Source organism: Elephas maximus, chromosome 1, assembly GCF_024166365.1.
Source record: "Elephas maximus indicus isolate mEleMax1 chromosome 1, mEleMax1 primary haplotype, whole genome shotgun sequence".
Taxonomy (NCBI): domain Eukaryota; kingdom Metazoa; phylum Chordata; class Mammalia; order Proboscidea; family Elephantidae; genus Elephas; species Elephas maximus.
In genome coordinates, this window is record NC_064819.1 from 20849547 (window position 1) to 20868205 (window position 18659).

General features: G+C 46.2%; 1 long non-coding RNA gene across 11 annotated transcripts in view; it reads left to right on the forward strand.

Annotated features, from left to right (window-relative positions):
• Positions 1-18036, forward strand: part of LOC126073445 (uncharacterized) — a 35779-nt gene extending 17743 nt beyond the window's left edge. For 9 of the 11 annotated variants that reach the window (XR_007516766.1, XR_007516761.1, XR_007516765.1 and 6 more), the window contains 4 exons: positions 7605-11982; positions 12149-12357; positions 14284-14422; positions 15408-18036. This is a non-coding gene — a long non-coding RNA (uncharacterized LOC126073445). The remainder of the gene's footprint in view (positions 1-7604; positions 11983-12148; positions 12358-14283; positions 14423-15407) is intronic. The other 2 variants (XR_007516756.1, XR_007516759.1) reach the window with 2 other exon arrangements.
• The last annotated feature ends 623 nt before the right edge of the window (positions 18037-18659 follow it).

Genomic DNA, 18659 nt, shown 5'->3' on the forward strand with positions numbered 1-18659 from the left:
GCAGGGGTTGCCTGAGAGGATCCTGTGCAAGGGTCCTCCTACTGCAGGGCAGAGCCAGATGCCTCTGGGCAGGAGGCTTGCCAGTGGAGCTAAAAGAGCTGCAACACTTGTTTGTGTAGGGCAAGAGAGGCCTGAGTGTGCCCCATGCAGGGGTTGCATGCCCCCCCCCCACACTGGGCAGTATGGGCCTGGGCATTGTGGCAGGAGACGGCAGCAGAGACCAGCGAGGCCCAGCAGTAGAACAGAAGCCTCAGGAGCCATGCAGTCGCCCCAAGCAACATGGTGGTAGCTGGGGGCACCAGTGACATGTAGGTGGCGTCTGACCTGAACCGTGGTGTGTCTGCTCAGCTACTTGAGAATGAACGTGGATAATTTGGGGGAAGACTAAATGTTTCCCCTTTGCGAATCTGTTGTTATTGCTTACTATTTGCTTTCTATAAATAATAATAATGGCTTCCACTTTGCCAACACTGTGTAGGTTATCGCGGATGTCCTGCTTGATCCCAAAGGATCGTAGCACCCATGGAATGGTTGATGCCAGTGGTTGTGTGTGTCTCATTCTCTGCATTCCAATGGCTGCCTGGAAGTTGGAGGCACAGCCTGTCTGCATGTGCAGTGCAGAGAGACACAGCATTATACTACTACTGTTCTTTCTTCTGTTGCAGGATCCAACTCGGGATCCCATATTGCATTTGGTTGTCATGTCTCCCTAGTTCCTACCCCCTCTGAAAGTTCTTCAGTTTTTCCTTGTCTTTTATGATCTGAACACTTTTACAGTGTGTCTTAATTTCTTACTGTGGTTGTAACAAAAATATCACAAGTAGGTGGTTTGGAAGAATAGAAATTTTTCTTCTCACAGTTGAGGAGGCTAGAAGCCTGAATTCATGGCACTGGCTCTGGGAGAAGACCTCTTTCAGTCTCTGTAGACCTGGCATTCCTTGATTCCTGGGCAGTGTTTACACAGCATGTATCTTTTCCTGTGTTTGTGTTTGCTTCCCTGTGCCTAATCTGCTCTATTTATATCTCAGAAGTGAGCAGGTTTAAGATACACTCTACACGGACGTGGCCTCATTAACATAGCAAATAAAACCCGGTTCCCAAATAGGATTACATCCAAGGTATAGGGGTTAGGATTCTAACACGTATTTTGGGGGAACACAATTTAATCCATAATAGAGTACTAGTTATTGGGGAGACTGTTGCTCAGTTTGGGTTTGTGAGATGTTTTCTCATGAGTATGTTGAGGTGATGTGCCCTTCTCAGAGCATCATATCAGGGGTATATGGTGTTGGTGTATGTCACCTGTGGTGTTAACCTTGATCAACTTGGTTCAGATGGTACTGTGGATTGAATGTCCCTACTTGGCACAGTTTGCATTTGACTACTAAGCTAAGGCGCCCTGGTAGCACACTGGTTAAGAGCTCAGCTGTTAACCAAAAGATCGGCAGTTTGAGTCCACTAGTGGCTCCTTGGAAACCATATGGGGCAGTTCTACTCTATCCTATAGGGTCACTATGTCAGAATTGACTCGATGGCAATAGGTTTGTTTTTTTTGGTACTTACCTAAAGGTTGGCAGTTCAAACCCACCCAGTGGCACCATGGAAGAAAGGCCTAGAGATCTGCTTCCATAAAGCTTATAGCCAAGAAAACCCTATAGAGAACAGCTGTACTTTGTAACACATGAGGTCACCATGAGCTGAATCAACTCAATAGTAGTAGCCTTGGGTTTTTGGTTATAGATTAAATTGTGCCCTCCCAAAAGATGTATGCAAGTCCTAACCCCCTATATCAGCGAATGTGACCTTGTTTGGAAATAGGGTCTTTGAAGATGGTATCAGTTAACAGGAGGTCATACTACAGTGGAGTGAGTCTTAATCCAATCTGATTGGTGTCCACATAAAAGAGGAGAAAAGGCAGGGAAACAGGGAAGATGCCATGGGAAGACAGGCGGAGATGGAGTGATGCTGCGGCTGCAAGCCAAGGAATGCCTGGGGCTACAGAAGCTGGGAGAGAAAAGGAAGGATGTTCCCCTAGAACCTTTGGAGAGAGCATGGCCTTGCTGACAACCTGGATTCAGACTTCTAGCCTTCAGAATTGAAAAAATAAATTTCCGTCCTTTTAAATCACATACTTTGTGGTATTTTGTTACAGTCAGTCTAGGAAACTAACACAGGTGGTTTATTCTAGGATTGTGCACTATAAAGTTACTGTTTTTCTCTAAATATTTGGGGGAGATACTTTGAGACCATGTAGATATTCTGTTTCTTTTTTGTTGTTGTCGTTAAGAGCCAAGAGTTTTATTGAAGAATAGCAACTGGAGTTGGGGCAGCACAAAGCGAAATTACAAAGTGTTCCACTTGGCAGAAGAAGAGGTGGAGTTTTTATATATAAAGTTCAGTCTAACCAAAACCACAAACATCTTGCTTTTCATATCAGTTCATCTGTTTTCCAACATACATTTCCTGAGAAGTCCATGCAAGTGATTTTTGAACGGGTAGTCTGTTTCTCCTTACATTTGCCCACTAATTTTAGAATCCACTGAAGGATCTTGCCTGCGGCAATTATTACTGTGGTGTTCTCATGGTGAATTTCTATTTCCTTCATTCCTTTTACATTTATTACTTGGAACACTTCTTAAGAAAGGGTTGCTTGATGTCTTAGTCATCTAGTGCTGCTGTTACAGAAATACAAGTGGATGGCTTTAACAAAAAGTTGATTCTCTCACAGTCCGGTAAGCTAGAAGTCCGAATTCAGGGCGTCGGCTAGAAAGGAAGGCTCTGTCTCTCTGCTGCTCTGGAGGAAGGTCCTTGTCATCAGTCTTCCCTTAGTCTGGAAGCATCTCAGCGTAGGAACCTCAGGTCCAAAGGACGCGCTCTGCTTCCGGCACTGCTTTCTTGGTGGTATGAGGTCACCAACTCTCTGCTTGCTTCCCTTTCATCTCTTGAGAGATAAAAGGTGGTGAAGGACACCCCAGGGAAACTCCCTTTATATTGGATCAGGGATGTGACCTGGTGAGGGTATTACAATCCCACCTTAACCCTCTTTAACATAAAATTACGATCACAAAATGGAGGACGACCACAGAATCCTGGAAATCATTGCCTAACCAAGTTAGTACACACGTTTTTAGGGGAACATAATTCAATCCATGACACTTGATGTTACATTTTAATAAAGCAGCAATATAAAACCCATGTTTTTTTGGAGCCTGCATGTTAGCTGAGGAAGATAGACAATAAGCAAAATGAAAAACGGGATTAGATCATATATTAAAAGGTGACAAGTACTGTGTTGTTTTTAGTGTTAGGTGCAGTCAGGTTGATTTCCACTCATCGTGAACACAGGTGACAGAGTAGAACTGCCTCATAGAATTTTCTAGGCTGTAATCTTTACGGGAGCCTATCACAAGGTCTTTCTGCTGAGGAGCTGCTGGGGAGCTTTGAACTGCCAACCTTTTGGTTAGCAGCACTTAACCATTTGTGCTACCAGGTACTAGTACTCTAGAGAGAAAAAAGCAAGGAAAGGGAGAAGGCAGGTGCCTAGGAGGGTATAGATCTAAATTGCATGGTAAGGGGAGGCCTGAGAGAGAAGACTTGAAGGAGATGAGGGAGTGAGCATGTAGCTATGTGGGAAAGCTGTCTAGAGAGAGCAAACAGACAGTGCCAAGGCTCTGAGGCAGGGCCGAGCCTGCATGCTAGAAGCAGGAATGAGGGAGGCAAAGTGAGAAAAGAGGCAGCGGAATCCCAAACAGAGACAGAGCCAGATGATGCAGGGCTGGGGGCTCATTGTAAGGACCTGGCTGTTGCTCTGAGGGGTCCCATGATCTGATTCATATTTTTAAAAGCTCACTTGGGCTGCTCTGGGGAGAATGAACTGGAGGTAGGCAAGGATGGAAGCAGGGAGACCAGCTAGGAAACTGTCACATTAGTCCAGCTTGGACCGTGTCCTAGTTATCTGGCGCTACTATAACACAAACATTACAAGTTAAAGAACAGTAATTTATTTTCTCACAGTTCAAGAGGCTAGAGGTTCAAATTCAGGGTGCGGTTCTAGGAGGAGGCACTTTCTCATCTATTTCAGCTTCTAGTGGCTTCTAGCAATCCTTGTAGATGCTTCTGTCTTCATAGTCTGCCTGCCTCTTCTCCCTGTCTATGTTTGTCTTTATTCTGCTCTTTTTTATAACTGAGGAGCAATTAGGTTTAGAACCCACCCTACTAAATTAATTAATTGCCTAATTAACACAACAAAGAAAACCCTGTTTCCAAACAGGATCACATTTACAGGTATAGGGGTCAGGACTTCAATCCATATGTTAGGGGGTGGAGACATAATTTAATCCATAGCAGACCATAATGGTAGCAAGAAGGTGGTAAGAAATGGTTGAATTTTGGATGTGTTTTGAAAGGAGAACTAAGAGTAATAAGAAAGGTCTTTCTTGTGGTCACCAGTTTCAGGCCACCGTCAGCACCCCCAAGGCATGTGTCCTCTCTCTTCTGCCCTGAAGAGGGGCTTCAGGATCAAGTTGAGCAGCATTGGCTAGCCGTGTGGAGTCTGAACTCTGTGGGCCCTCATAGAACCTTTCTAGAATCTGAGTCCACCTTCCTTCCACTTGCCCCCCACCGCACTTCTCTTCTGGTCAGGCCAACCCACCGCCAACCTTTGCTCACACCATTTCCCATCCCTCAGAGCCCTCTGCCAATCCGGCTCCTTCCCATCCTCCAAGGCCCGGCCCACCACCCCCGAGTCCAGCTCTCTCAACACCTGTCCTCTTGGTCAGTGACACTAACTAGACTCTGCAACATGTGTGCAGTCCTGGAGGCAGACACTGCCTCAAACATCCCTGCAGCCTCAGGGTCCCTTAAACAGAGGAACCAGCACCAAGTGCTTCATCAGTAGGGGTTCAGCTTGTTGATACATAGCATACAATAAACAATACATTTTTGTTGACTGAACACAAATGTTATTTTTCCTCTTATTCATCTGTATACATTTTGCATTACGTTCCACAGATTTCCAGATTTCTTTCAATATAAAAATAACGTTTCTGCCCCTTTCTCTGCCCAATGCTTTTAAAAAATGCATCTGGTTAAAATTTCAAGCAGCACAGAAGGGTAGACCCTGAAAAGCAAGTCTTCCATTTGTGGGCCCCATTTCCTAAGCTCTCCCCCAGGAGTGGTCATCTTCCCATCCCTTTCATACCCATCCAGGGACTGCTAATCAATAATCAATGGCTGGTAGCAGGCGGTAACTACCAATCTGCGGTAAGCTGAGGTGCTGTGAAAACCAGCCCCCAGCGCTGCACTTCCCGGGGTAAACCATGCGGAACAGCTCGCTGCAGCATGACCAGACCGCCATTTTTGTTGTTGTCTTTGGCTCAGGCCACAGAGAGATGAGAGTGCAAAGAGTGGATTTAGGGGGGCATTTGGTGTCATCCTCCTGGGCTCTGGGTCTATGCCCTCACAGGGAAATTCATTTTCATTGAGATTTCCCTAGTTGGCTGCTATCTTGTCTCGCCCTCAGAGTTAGTCAGCCAGAGAGAGTTGCACAGTTCAAAGCTCCACCAGGAAGAAGGGCAGGTGGGAGAAAAGAGGGGAGGGCTGATGTGGCAGCAATGCCGGAGAGTACAGAGAGATTTTAGGGGGAGCTTTATTGTCCTTCCCCACTCCTCCTTGTACCTGCCAGACGTCAGGGGCTCACCTGAAAGCCAGCACTTTCTGTCTACCTTTCCCGTGGGAATTCAGCTCAGCCAACATAACCCCTGAACTCTGCTGGACCACAGCCAGCAACTTTCAAGCCTTTCCCCCTGCCGATTACAGTGACATGATGTTGTTTTTAGTGAGGCAAGATTAGATTTTTTTTTTTTTAAGTTTTAAAACGTATGGTTCACATGCTCTCTAGTACTTTCCCTATTGCTTGAAGACCACAGAGCTGCCAATCTCAATTTGCTTCAGCTTTTATCACTAGAAGCAGCTTAAAAGAAGAAAGAAAAGGAGAGAAAGCCTGGATGGAAATATTTCTCTTGGCCCTGGCAGTTAGCATGGAGGGTGGTGAAGGACATACACATCGCCCCGTCCCTTTGTGTGTCCCTGGTGTAATAGGAAGACGCCAGAAGACTGAGCGCTTCCAGTCTGCTCTGGCTGCCGGATAATACGCAACATCCGCTAGACTGAAGGGTTTTCATGCTAAAGCCAGAGAAAAAACCAGTAAACCAGTTGCCATTGGGTCGATTCTGAGTGGTAGTGACCCAAAAGGACAGAGTAGAACTGCCTCATCAGGTTTCCAAGGAGCAGCTGGTGGATTAGAACTGCCAGTCTTTTAGTTAGCAGCCAAACTCTTAACCACTACGCCACCAGGGTTCCCAAAAGCCAGAAAGGGAAACACAAAACCTTGAGTCATTCACGCTAGTTGAGAGAGTATTACAGAAGATGTTCTATGGGAGATGGGTAAAATAAATGAATAGGAAAAGCCTCATTTTACTCATTTTCCTCTTTGGGGGAAAATTTCCCATTTATTCATTCATCTATTTATTGAGTGTATTGTGCTTTCCATGGCTAGGGTCATAGGGAAAATAAAGTAAAGTCCCTGCCATTCAGCTTTTAGTATTATTTTGAAATGACATTTTATTGTGTTTTCAGTGAAAGTTTACATAGTAAATTAGATTTCCATTTGACAATTTCCATGCAGTTTGTTCGGTGATGTTATTACATTTTGCACAGTGGGTCAACATTCTCTTTCATGGCATTCTGTTTGTTCCGTTTCCAGTACTCTAGTTTCCCTACCCTCTTATCGTCTCATCTTTACAGTAGTTGTTGACCTTTAATAGAGTACCGTGCTCATGGGCAGTATCCTTTGTTTTGTGTGGCGCATTGTTATTTTCATTAAAAGATGGTCTCGGGATAGTTTCAGCTCAAGGCTTATAGAGTATAGTCTCAGGGAGTCCTCTGGTCTCAACTGATCCAGCAAGTCTGGACTTTTTAAGAATTTGAGTTCTGTTCTGAGTTTTTCTCCCATTCTATCAGGGTTCATCTATTTGTGGCCCTGTTCAGAGCAGTCAGTAGTGGTAGCTGGGTGCTGCCATTCACCACTTTTTGAGGAAAATTAAAGAATGCCTATTTGCATGGATCATGGTTTTTCAGGTACCGATTTAGCCTGAAGAATGGGTGGTATGATGGAGGATCATGAAAAAATGAGAGCCAATCATACTGTTTTGGTATAAAATCACTCATAGAGGAGAGAAGGAGGTGCCAAGGAAAGAAATGTCTCCCTTTGGAAACTACTTCCATATCCCTTATAGTATGATCCTCATAATAGCCTTTGAGGTCGGGGAGGGCAAAATTTACCACAGTTCTGTGCTGTACCTGGCACATACCAAAAGCAAACCAAACCCATTGCCGTTGAGCTGATTCTGACTCATAATGACCCTACAGGACAGAGTAGAACTGCCTCATAGGGTTTCCAACGAGTGGCTGGTGAATTCCAACTGCCGACCTGTTGGTTAGCAGCCAAGCTCTTAACCATTGTACCACCGGGGCTCCGCCTGGCATATAGTAGGTGCTCAACAAATGTTTGTTGAATGAGCATTGACTAAACCCTCCGTTTACAGGTACAAGACAAGCTCAAGAGCAATCAGGAGATCACTCCCAAGTTCCCCAGCTGCACCAGAGCCTGGACTTGAACTCAGATGCCTTGAATAGAAACTTCAAGGCTATCATTACTCCAAGAGGCAGCACTCTCTGGAAATTTCTCTAAGCTAACACCCTTTCTTTGACTGGCAAGAAAGTGACCCCAGTGTCTCCTTCCTCGAAGGTTGCAGTGAGTCTTTGAAGAGTAATTTTAATGGATGGAGGCCACACTGACCTCTGATGTGGACAGGGCACCTCACGAGGCGACCCTGTGTCCTTGGAAGGTTCTCCCAGGGTTGAGGGGTTGAGTTGGTTGGGCTAAGAAACCTGGGCATCCGGTGTTGTTGAGTACAGATTTCTTTAAACTATCCCAAACTGAGTTGGAGATACCCTTGGGGGCTGGTTTCCTTTCAGAAGTCGATGCATTCTTCCCAATCCCCCAACTCATTCTGTCTCTGTCAGTTTTTTGGATCAGAAAAAGATGGAATCAAAGCAAATTTATGAGGAAAAAACTTCCAGTTTGTATCTCATTGAGCTTAATTTTCCAGAGAGGGATGGGCGGAAGGGCTGTTGTGAGAGTGGAGTCAGTCTTCAGTAGATTAGAAGGCTTTACCGTAGCTACAGAGTAAGGAAGCAGAGAATAGAACTGGGATTAGGAAGCCTAGTGGTAGCTGCAGTACCACTGGGCTGGTAAAGGACCCAGGTTCCAGTACTGCCTCTGCCTTAGACTCATGGTGTATGGCTCTGAAGAAGGTAGTCGCTGTTGCTCCCTGAGCTCATTTTCCCTAGGGTGTCCAATGGTTTTCAAACTGTGCCTCCACGAATTTCTTCAGGGCATGCGGGGTCAGGGCCTGAAGATGGTGCTGGGCAGGAGAGGCTCTTACAAGCCCATTCATCCTTCAATTGGAATGTAACCGGACCCTACAAATGCCAGTAAATTTCCATGGGTCTTTAAACTAGCCCAAGCCAGAATTGGCCTGCCCGGCATGTGCAGAAGGGCCAGCTGTGACTACTAAATTGACCTTCACAGAGGATGCAGCAACAGGAGGAATAAATCAGGAGGAAAATCATCACCCGGACCCTATACTGAAGTGGGAGGTCTGGCAAGAACGTCACCTCCTGTCTCCTGGCTGCCTTCTAGAATTTTCCCTCCCCGGTACACCTGTACGGCTGCCATCTTACTGCCCAAATCACATATAAGCCTTGCTTCCGTGTTAGCTCTGAGGAACTTCCTCCTGGCTCCTTGCTCTGCACGTTGCAATAAAGTCATTTTCTTTTTCTGAAAGACCAGTGTCCAGATGATTGGCAAGTTTGAGCATGCCAGACAAGGACCCACCTTCTAGGGCTTGGTAACAGGAACAGCTTGGCTTTTGCTTGTCCATGAACTGCATGTCCTCATTAGATTTTATTCCAAGATGGTGGTCCATTGATTTTTGCGTTCAAGTTCGAAAAGCCCAAACTAAGATGCTCTCAAAGGTCCTCGTCAGCTCCAAAATCTTATAATTTTCTCTCATGCCTTCCTGGTTTTGGACTGTCTCATCTGACATGGAACACACTGGTGGTTTTTTGTTTGTTTTAAATCATTTGTGTGCTTGTTTCTCTCTTCCCAAAGGCTCTTGGCAACCCAGTTCCCAAACTGTGAGTGTTTGGGACATGGTTTCAAGGCTGTGGGGGGCAGGGTTCTTGACCCTCCAGCTGTTCATACTTGAGTTGAGTGAGCTGGAGACAAAGAATTATACCACTGCATAGTGTCGTCTGTGGAGCCGAGGTGGCACAGTGGTTAAAGCACTTGGCTGCTAACTGAAAGGTCAGCGGTTCGAACCCACCAGCCACTCCATGGGAGAAAAATAATGGCAGCCTGCTTCTGTAAAGATTTACAGCCTTGGAAACCCTATGGGACAGTTCTGCTCTGTCCTATAAGATCACTATGAGTTGGAATCGAATTGAGGACAGTGGGCTTTTTTTTTGAGGGGGAGGGGGACGGCGGAGGTGGTTATAGTTTCTTCTAATAACCTAATACTCCTCACCAAAAACAGGGACCTCGCCTTCTCTCTCATACCGACAACCAACATATATAGGACACTGAGTAGGTGCCTCACAAATACTCGCTGAAATAATTGAGAAGTGAATGGCTCGTTTGTCTTTGGGAGGACTCACTGGTGTATCGATAGCTTTGCTGATGCTAAAAGGGCTTCCCAGGGCTGACGGGGGCTATGGAGGCTGTGTGCTCCTCCTGAGCAGCGCTCATTGCAGCTGTTGGAGTCGTCAGCTCACTCCCCCGCCCCCAATATGAGGCTTAAAAAGAAAAGCTACTTCTTTCTGCTTTAACTTCTCTGAAACGTTCACAGGAAAATATGTTTGGCCTGAACTTAGATTTTGAAGCATCAAACACAGTCTCTCATCAAACCATTTCATGTATTTAAAGCTGGAAAATCTGTGGGGTCCTATGTGTGGCATATATTGGCCAGTGAAATAAATAAACCAAGAAACAATCAAAAAGTCCTACAGAGAAAATTGCTCCGCCAACCACCCCCCACCCCACCTCCAATTTTTTGTTGCAAGCAAATTTACCGAGCGGCTGCTTCGTTTAACCCGAGCATTTGAACATTTGTTCAGTGTTGGGGGGGAGGGTGAGTTTCGCGTTCCGCTCCAGGAGTGGGCTGTGATTGGATGACCTAGATGGGTCATTTTCCACCTCTCCGCAGAGATGATGCCACTTGGTTCTGAACGTCCCTTTGGCTTTTTGTGCCATCAGTCCAGACCTGGCTTCTCCTCAGATGCCCTTGAGCCAACCTGCAGGCTGGCAGCTGGGAAGCCTGGCCCCTCCCCCGCTGGCCCCATGGAGATCCAGGAATTTGGAGGACCTGCCTTGTTTCTGGTTATTGAATAACTGGCGGGGCATCAGATGTCAGGGCTAAGAAAACAAGGCGGTCTACCTGTTGGACCCAATGACCTCATACACCAAGCTGTTCTCATGGTGTCAGCTTGCACTGTCTGTCAGCTACGCTTTCATCACAGAGCCGCCTTACATCATACTGTTCCGAACACCTAACCTGATCTTTGTCACTGGGCTTACAACACAGTGAATGACAGCAGCTTAAGGGTCTGCTTAAGCCCGGGGCTGTCTTGCCTGAGGCGGGAAGGGGTCTTTCCTCCACCCCCCTACAGCCTTAAGAATGGAAGATATGAATGGGGAAGGCATGAAGGGGCTTGTTGCATTTTAATTCAGTATTAACCTCTCTACCTGGATTTCCAGCCCAAAGGTTCACTTAGCACAGATGTGGAAAGGAACCAACCTTCTGCCCCGGCAACCCTGCAAATACGACCTGGCTGACTGGGGCTTTCCTGCAATGGAAGGGAAAGTTCTGGAACCAAAGTAGCGGATTAGCAATGCTTTTGCATGTCTTTGACTAGCAAATGATCTTCTCTGGGCTTTAGCAGATGACCAGAGTGTTTCCCTTTGGTTGTATTTGCGGGACCACTTTTCATGGCCTGGTGCTGGCTTCAATGACTTTGGAAGAAGTCCCACAAAGACAAGGAGAATGGAAAATAATCTTGAACAGCAAGTGATAGTGTCCTCAGGTTAGAGTTGGAAGAATTGGGGGAAAACTGAAGAGAAGGAAATTATTCTATGGTGATGTGACTTATTTGCTCATTCATTCACTTATTCATTCATTAGTTCAACAGACGTGTTTTGAATGCTGCTATACCAAAAGGTCGGCATTTCGAATCCACCAGCTGCTCTTTGGAAACCCTATGGGGCACTTCTGTTCTGTCCTAAAGGGTCGCTATGAGTCAGAATCAACTTGGTGGCAGTGGATTTCTGTTTAGTTTTTTTTTTTTATAGGCCAGACACTGGGTGATGTCCTGAGGAAATACAGGCCATGGCACTGTTCCTTGCCATGAAGGAGCAATGATCAGTGACATTAGCGTGACTTGGCTTGAGAAGTCTGCTCACGGGGCCAAGAGAGTCAGGGGAAGGGGGGAGTTCAGCCAGTGGCCTGGAGGAGCAAGAAGAGTTTTATTATTGGACTAGAATATTGATTTTCAAAGTATAGCCCTTAGGCAGCTTACATCAGAATTACCTGGTGGAGCTTGTTAAAATGCAGATTCTTGAGTCCCTGTCCAAAACTACTGAATCAGAGTCTCTGGAATGGGCCCGGGGGATCTGCCTGCTGAGCCTCTGTGCACAGGAGTTGGAGAATGACTGTTTTAGAATGCTTTTTAGTCTGCGACAGCAAAATGGATGCTCTGGTGGCCCAGTGGTTAAGAGCTCAGCTACTAATCAAAAGGTCGGCAGTTTGAATCCACCAGCCACTCCTTGGAAACCCTATGGGGCAGTTTTACTTACTAACAACGGTGAGAGCAAATGAGCAAAGATGCGTGGCCTTGGGGGAGAGGCCGTGGGTTCCTCGTATTTATAAATTGTTGTGTAAATGAAGAGCTTGGGTTATGTAGAGCTGAGCAAGGGACAGTCTATAATGTGTTTTTGTAAAATGTAACTGATTTTGTCTCAACATTTTAGGGAATCTCCTTTCTTTTGCTGTTTCAACCTGTCTTTCCTGAGGAAACCACTGGTATCAAGAGGTAAAAAGACACACGTGGAGTTCTGAGGCTCGCTGGGATGAATTGTTTCTGTCCCCCGCTGCTCAGCCACCTGCTTGTGGGAGGAGTAACATTTTCCTTTGAGGCTCCTTTTGTCGGACCTGCTGTGGCTCTGGCTCAAGTTGCCAGGTAATCCTTCGCCTAGGAGAGAAAATCTCCACCAGATCCCAACAGTTGTACTTAGTTTTCAATAAAAAAGAAACCGAAAAGGACAGCAAAGGGGCAGGGTTTGCACAACACTACATGTAATTCGCTGAGGTGCTTGGTGAGCAGCCACAGGTGAAGGAAGTCACAGCAGAGGATTGGGGTTCGCTTGCCATTCATGGATTCTTTCAACAGAAATCTGTTACATGCCTTCATCGTCCCTGTGTGAGTTGCCGTGTTATTTGGGTGAATAAGATAGACACTGCCCCTACCCTCCCGGCATATATGATCTGAAAGCGAAGAGAGACAGGGAAACAAATTGCAAGGAAATGTGGTGAGACTCACAGTTGTTTTCTGTGGTTCCTTGGTGCCCATGGGGATGGCAACTAGCCTAGGGCTGGATGGCCCGTTGGTTGGTACTCAAGATATCCTTGTCCTGAGTTCACTTAGTCCTTCCTTTGAGAACATTTGCTGAGCCCCTAATATGTGTCATGTTGAATGAATATGTCCCAGACTCTGCTAAGCTTGGCAGCAGATGTAAAAAAAAAAAAAAGGAGTGAAATGTAAAATCTTGTCCAAGGGCTCAAAGTCAAGTGAGGGAGTTAGACAAGTAAACAAATGAGCTCAAGGCTGGGGTAATGAGTCTGGTGTACAGCAGTGGTCTGTACAAGGCTATAGAAGACTGTGGGGGGCAGAGGGTGCAGGAGGGGTTGTTTTTGCCAGAGGAAGGAGAAAGGCAGGGTGGTCAGGACAGGTTGAGGAAGTAGAGTGTCAGCTGGACCTCAAAGCGTACGCGTGACTTTTTAATTCTTTTGGTATTTCCCAGTTAAGAAGTTCAATGATACCTATTTCATTCAGTCACTCAGTAGCTATGTACTGAGTTCGTATGATGTCCTTGGGTGGCGTAAATGGTTAAGTGCTCGGCTATTAACCGAAAGGTTGGCCTTTTGAACCCACTCAGAGTCTCCTCTGGAGAAAGACCTGGTAATCTACTTCCAGCAGATCACCACCATTGAAAACCTTACAGAGCACAGCTCTGCTCTGATCTACGTGGGGTCGCCATGAGTTGAACCTACTCCATGGTAACTGGTTATTTGGTTCGTGATGTCCCTAGTGAACCAGGTAGGCGAATCGTTGGATCAAACAATCCACCTAACAACTCTCCTGACAGATGACAAGCTAGTCAAGCGTTGGGGGGTAAAGAGAAGAATCTGCCTCTTGCCTTCAGAGGGCCTACAGTTAAACTGAGCTGGCCAAATGTGTCAAGATGCTTCCAAAGCTCCTCGTTTAGAAATATGTGAGTTCTGCCCCCTGGCAACTTTGAGTTTCCCTTCTGAGTGAAAGTGAGACACCAGCTCACCTCGCTGATGTGGTAGATGACGACTCTTACCTTTCGTAACAGAATGTTAGCTCTATTGTCTGCCAGGCTGGTATCTAAAGTATGAGGGTCCATGGACAGGTAAAGTGTATTTTTTAAATGATAAAGTTCGTTTAATTTTATTTCCAATTATAAATGAATATATGTTATTGAAAACAACAGAGAAATACAGAAAAGGTGAAAAAAAAAGAGAACCGCTCTCATTATTTGGTATTTTCCTTCCTTTCTTTCATGTTTTTATATGCTTAATGATCATTCTATATATGCAATTTTATAATCTGATTTTTTCATTTAACATTATAGCTACAGAAACTCTTCATCAACTTTTTTCAATTGACCGCATATTTTTTTGTTATTTACATACCACGATTTACTAGATATATTTAAGCATAGAGATAGCTGTTATTGAGTCAATTCTAACTCATGGCGACCTTATGTACAATGGAATGAAACATTGTCTGCTCCTGTGTTATCCTTGTGATCACCGGCATGTGCCGATCCATCTCACCAGGGGTCTCCTTCGCCTTCACTAGCTCTCAGACATGACGTCCTCCAACAAGTGAATGAACTGATGATGCATCCCAAGCAAGCCAATTGGACAGTGCTCCATTGTGATCCATAACGTTTTCCTTGGCCAACTTTCAGAAGCAGATCTCCAAGCCTCTCTTCCTGGTCAGTCTCCATCTGGAAGCTCCACTGAAACCTGTCCACCATGGGTGACCCTGCTTTTATTTGAAATACTAATGACGTAGCTTCCAGCATTATAGCAACATGCAAGCCACCAGAGTACAACAAACTGACAGATGAGTGGTGGATTTAAGCATATAACTTTTTAAAAATTTAATTTTTAAAGATAAATTCCCAGAAGTGGACTTGCTAGCTAAAGAGAGGAGTGTTATTATGACTCTCAATATGTATTGTCAAACTGCTTTCCAAAAGGTCACACCAGATTTTATTCTCAGAGTATATGAGAGTACCAAAAACCTGTTGCCATTGAGTCGGCTCCTACTCATAGCAACCATATAGGACAGAGTAGAACTGTCCCATAGGGTTTCCAAGGAGCGGCTGGTGGATGTGAACTGCCAGCCTTTTGGTTAGCAGCCAGGCTCTTAACCATTGCGCTACCAGGGCTCCATATGAAAGTACATGAGGTTAATTCTAAATCGTGTGCTATTTATCTCTTGCCAAAAATGTGACTGAGAAAATGAATTAAGCCCATTCCTTGTATCTGATTGGGTCAACAGAAAGCAATAGGTTTGGAAAACCTTACTTTAGCTCCTTTACATTGAATTACAAATTAATACCACGCCCTTACCTTTTTTTTTTTTTTTTTTTTACCCTTAGCTTTTAGGACACCATCTATTATGTTACTCAAAGTTCCTTATATCAGGATATATTCCTGATGACATAGTGGTTAAGAGCTATGGCTGCTAGCCAAAAGGTCAGCAATTTGAATCCCAGGTGCTCCTTGGAAACCCTATGGGGGCTGTTCTGTTCTGTCCTATAGGGTCGCTATGAGTCGGAATCGACGGCAGTGGGTTTTTGGTTTATTCCTCTCAACTGTAACCACATTTCTGTTTTTTATCAAGAAGCTCACAGTTCCCAGTCATGTTTACTGGAAGCAAGGGGGTCTAACACCATCTCTCTTTTCCTTTAGGGGTGACTAAGAACAGACTCAAGGATCACTAGCCAAGTGCACATCAGAGTATCAGCTTTATTGATGCCGAGGCAAGCTTCCAAACTGCAGGGCTATCTTTTAACTCTTGCATTGGGGAATGTGTTTGGGACCTGTGTGTTCTGCCAAGCCGACTTTGAGACTACTTATTCAAGCTACTGCAAGCAGGTTCATCTCTAGAAGACCAATGGGGTAGAAAGAGCAGGACGATGGTGACTGTCCCCTGTGGGTGGTTGTGGCGGGTGGCAGTGAGACGTGCTTCCAAGCCGAGGTGGCTTACCACAGAAGTACAGGAAGCCTGTGCCGCTCTGATGAGACCCAGAGAGCAGAAGGCAATGGCCGCATTACCATGCCCTTTAACTTGTTGGCCACCTCCTGGTAAATGTGGCCCTCATCCATCTAATTAGCTACTCTTCTTCCCCAGGGGCAGAGCAATGGGAAAGTGCCATTCCAACCTTCCTCTTTGTGTTCTGGGGAGTGCAAGTTCTCCCTCTGTACAAATGTTGAGGAAGGGAAAACCAGGATGATGCCCCAAGGGTGCTCAACTGTGTAACCAGCTTAACACAGACTTCTAACATCATCGTTTCTTTCCTTCCTTGGCGATTTTTCTTATTTTCCCCTCAGTTTTTATCTTGAGCTTTGCTATTATGTGTGCATTCATTTTGAAATGGTAAGCATCCTTAAGTTTTTTTGATTACATAAAATACGAATAAATGATAAGTGTGGAGTCCTAAGGCTACTACGTACAAGATGCAGTGAACAAAGCAAGACACTTTATGGGCAAGGCCTAAAATCTGGCATCAGGGAGGACTTGAGTTACCCAGCAAGGTTGAGTTGGGCTTGACTGGATGTTGGACATGGAGGAAGACAAAGTAGAATGAGTCCTGAGATCAAAGGCAGCACTGGAGGAGGACACGATCATGACTAGATATGAACAGCTGTCATTCATTTAGCCCTTTGCAGGTTGTGAAGTACTTTAACATCCTTATACCACTTAATCCTCACAGTGACCCTGGGAAGTGGATATTATTTTCACTCCCATTTATTGATGAGGAACTAGGCTCAGAGAGTCAAACGGTAGGTCTAGGACTCTTGCCTGGATCTCCTGGCTCCAAATGTCATGCTTCATCCATGTGCCCTGGCCTACATTGTCCGAGCCCAGTGAGGAGGCTAAAATAGAGGGGGTGCTCTGAGATCATGGAGAATATATGGGGTTGAGTTAAGGCCAGGCCAGACTCAGGTTGCCCCCCAAGAGGCAGGCAGTGCAGATTTCGTGCAGAAGGAAAGGGGGAGCCATTGAAGGCTTTTGAGCAGGAGTGTGACATGACAAAAGTAGTAAGTGAGATCCACCAGTCTGATAGGTAGTATGCACAGAGGGCTGGGAGGTGGAGAAAGGAGGGCCCTGAGTAGGACCACCAGTAAGGGGGCTTCCAGAGGAGCCTGGGTCTCCAGACTATCTTGTTAGTATCCAGGATATTGTTGGCTTCTTTCCTGGGGTTCATCGCTGTGCCAAGGACCTGGAATATTCTGTCCTTTTCTCTAACTTTTTTAACAGGCCAGTATTTCTGAAATTTGGTCCATGCTATTTTCAGCGTTTCTACTCTACCTGTATCCCAGGGTGCTTCCCTGGCCCACTGTCTAAGCAAACCAACCAAAACCCCTTTAGGACAGAGTAGAACTGCCCCCATAGGGTTTCCAAGGAAAAGCTGGTGGATTCCAAGTGTTGACCTTTTGGTTAGCAGTTGAGCTCTTAACCTCTGCACCACCAGGGCTCCTGTATAAGCTAAGTTGTGATTAAAACAATGAAGTAACATACTTAGAGTTGGAGCAAACATGGACTTGATTTTTCTTATATGTAATGAATATTTACTGAGAACCAACTATGTGTCTGTCACTGTGCAAAGTTCCTCTGTTGGGGAGGCACAAAAGAATGGGGCGCAGAGCAGTTTGTTAAGGTGCTCAGGGGCTGTGGGCCGGAGAGGGGGCTGTGCCGTGGAAACTGGAGGGATAAAGGGAGTGGATAGGAGGTAACACAGGTATACAAAGAATGCATGGGAGCAAACCAAGGCTGGATCCTTTTTGCACCAGGAGGGCAAGCCTTAGGCATGGGTCCACTGCAGCAGTGAATGTCCCACTCTGAGGTTGGCTTTGTGGTGTGATCAAGGTGTGTCCGGGAGACGGCCGAAACCCCCAGCTCTGGGGGAACCTGGTCTAGGTGCTCCCTCACAAAACTGGCTGCTCCAGACCAGCGAGTTGGAACTCAGTCTCCTTCTCCCCCCACCCTCACCCTGGTTCCCATAGCTGCTCCCCTGGGGCTGCCAGTGAAGTGCCCCACCCTGCATTGGGGACACCTGTGCTGTGGGGTGGAACAGGACACCTGGGTCCCGGTGCACTGACTCACTGTGTGGCCCTGGGCAAGTTATTTCTCCCCTTTGGTACCTTCCTCTTTCAGAACTGGAGCAGATGATCTTCAAGGTTCCTTGCTGCTCTACAGATTTGACGATGATGACCGCAGAATTACAGCCTGTGTGTGTGTGTGTGTGTGTGTGTGTGCGTGCTTTGCTGTTTAATAGGGTACTAGGACAGCAGGGGGGCCGTCCTTCCCCCCACGTGTGACTCTCATTACTGTCAGGAGGCGTTAAGTGGGCCCCATGGAGATGAGAACAGACCCCTTAATTAGGCACCGTTCCCAGAGCCAGGAAGGGTCTAGCCTGTGGGGCTGGAGGGGGCTGGCGGGGAGGCCGTGGCCGGGGCATCTGAAGGACTCAGCAGGTTTACACTTCACTGACCCGATGGATGAATGGGGCCTGTCCACCCACATGGGGGCCTGGAGTCTTCAATTATGGCAATTACATCAACAGGTCGGAAGGGCAGCTCTTTCCACTGAAGAGGTTCAGGGCTTAAAAGAAAAATCCTAAAGCCACTGTTTTTTTTTTTTTTTTTCTTGCTTTTAAAGGGATTGGGTTGATGGGAGAAGACCCCTGTCTCCAGTCTAATTGGGCTGTGGGTAGAGAACAAAGATGTGGGCATGTTTTTGCGTCACACCTGGCCAGCACGTGCTCCTCGCTGTGCTCTGGACTTGTCCTGGCTCCTCGTTGTTGTTGGTAGCTGTCTTTGAGTCGGCCCCCAACTCATGGCGACCCCATGCACAACGGGATGAAAGTGCATGTTACTGTGCCAGACCAAGGATAAGTTGCAAATCAGACCATTGCGATCCATAGGGTTTTCATTGGA